Below are 2465 nucleotides of genomic sequence, written 5' to 3' on the forward strand. Positions count from 1 at the left end.
CAAGCCCCACTCTAAAAAGAGACCATCATTGTCTCAAAACCTTTATCTCCAAGCCAAATGAGTTTAAGCATTGCATAGAATTAATTCATGTTCTTGATTAATGAATGTTAAAGGAAATGGTTGATTTGAATGCATGTGGACATCTAAGGCTCAAATCAGTAAAGGTTGTGATATGCTTGTCTAAAGTCTTTAAGTACAGCTCATTCAACTTGCATCATAGTATTAGTAACTTGGACATTGATTCTAGATGGTCTATTTGCAAGCTTTAGGAGCTGAGATCCCACTTTCAAACATCACTTACCTTCTTATGTCTTGATTATTTGCTTGAGGGCAAGCAAAGACTAAGTTTGGGGGTGTTGATGTTCATATATTTTACCTTGTTTTCCCTTAGATTATTCACATCTTTTCACATCTTTTGCATCTTTAGGCCATTATTGTGTAGCTTTAGCACTAATCATGCATTAGAGTTTAGTTGCATTGCATTTGCATCTTTTCATGCATAATCAGGTGATTTTGGAGCTTAAGGAGCATGGAAGCAATGCTGAGGAGAAGTGAGCCAATCATGAAGGAAAAGCAAGAGAGTTAAGGCTGAAGAACCAAGATCCAGAGTCCAACTCGACCGCACACTCGACCAGACACTCGACCGTGTGCTGAGGAGGACTCGACCGAGTGGAGAATGCACGAGAGGAGCCAGCTCGACCTGCCACTCGACCGAGCACAGGTCGAGTTGACCGAGCGGTTGACTATTTTGTCTTTTAGTATTTTTAGGGCTTCCATCCTCTCTCCTATATAAGGCCTTGTACCTGCAGCCACCAAAAGAGTCCAGCTTTTAGATATTCTCTAAACCTAGTTTTTACCCTTTTGGGAATTATTCTTTTTGCACTTTTTATTTTCCTTAGATTTTGTACTTTTTTTAGAGAGAAAAGACTAGATTTTTGTATTTTGTTGGTTTCATAACTTTCAAGATATAAAGATTTTGAGTTTTATTTCTTCATCAATATTGTAGATCTCTGTGTTATCTTTCATTTGATGCAAGTTTCAATATTTTCTGGGTTTATGATTTTTGTGTTCATCATGTGTTCTTGTGAGTAGTTCTTAGGATCTTGAGGATGGGTTAGGCTGGATTGATCTTGTGGTTTGTGTGATTTGGTCAAGCTTGATTGTTGTAGATCTCTTCTAGGCTAGATGATCTTAATGCTGATCCTGAACTGAGAGGTTAGGGTTTGATTTCAAGCATCTTAGCATCACACCAATGTTTAAGGAGCATAGATAAGGCTAGATCTAGAGCTTACCATTAGGCTTGCTAAGAGATTAGAGGTCTTGTTTGGTTTGAGATGTATTGCTTAATGCCTGCTTGTGTAGATTCTTTACTGTGTGAGAACAAGTCTAGAATTGCATAGGTTTGATTGTTTCTTGCCATGAGAGTGGAAGAAACTTGTCTTAGATTTATATGTCTAGAGATTAGCTCAAAGTTTGCTTGAGATTTGTTGACCAAGTTAGATAACCACAATGATTAGTTCAGCCCATGAATCCCTCCTCAAGGCCTTCTTTGTTTATTGATTTTTAAGTCTTAATCATGTTGCTTGCTTGTTGTTTGATTCGTATTTGCATTTCTCTGTTTTTATTGTGTTGCTCTGTTTCCCGGATTTATCCAGCTTGACCCTGTAGTCGACCTACACTCGGTCGAGTGCTTGCTCGAGTTCATCCCCATAACTCTTGTTTATGATTTGTGATTGTTCTGTTTCATTCCTATTTGCATTTCTGTTTCATCTACTCATTGTCCTGATCATTATTGTCTTGCATTAGTTCATCATAGTAGTTTCTATTTCTGTTCTAGCTTCATATAGTCATAATCATTATGTTCCATTCACATTTAGTTCTTAGTTCTTGTAGTTTTACTTTCTGCATCTTTACATTTTCATCTTAGGATTGTTAGTGACAAACAATCCTTGCATTTGGCTTAACTTAGATTCATATACATATCTTAATTGTTCACAAACACTCATTTAGGATTGATACCTCTTATACTGCAACAGCATAAGGGGAACTGAAACACCCATCCATCTATCCATTCATATCTCACCATTGCATACATTCATCATCATTCATTCATCACCCACCAACAAATCTTGTTTCATCTCCAAAGGCGTCTCAACAAAAGCCTTCTTCAAATCTGAGACACCAACCGCAGTAGGATCCACATCTACCGAAGAGACCCTCTCCTCCACCCAGGTTTACCCCTCTGAGTATCGGAGAAGCCGCCGCCGGCATCAATCTTGCGTGAAAAGTTTGAAACCCTAGAACGCTTTTTTATCACCCTCCACGTCAACAGTAACCCTAGATCTACTCACCATAAAACGCTTCTTTATATATAGCTAAACTATCTACAATTTCTATTCCTCGTTTTAAATTACATTATCTTTGTTACACGATTAGAATCTAATTCAGATTGATGCCCACTCTTA

Source organism: Camelina sativa, chromosome 20 (assembly GCF_030686135.1).
Source record: "Camelina sativa cultivar CO46 ecotype springtype chromosome 20, ASM3068613v1".
Lineage (NCBI taxonomy): Eukaryota > Viridiplantae > Streptophyta > Magnoliopsida > Brassicales > Brassicaceae > Camelina > Camelina sativa.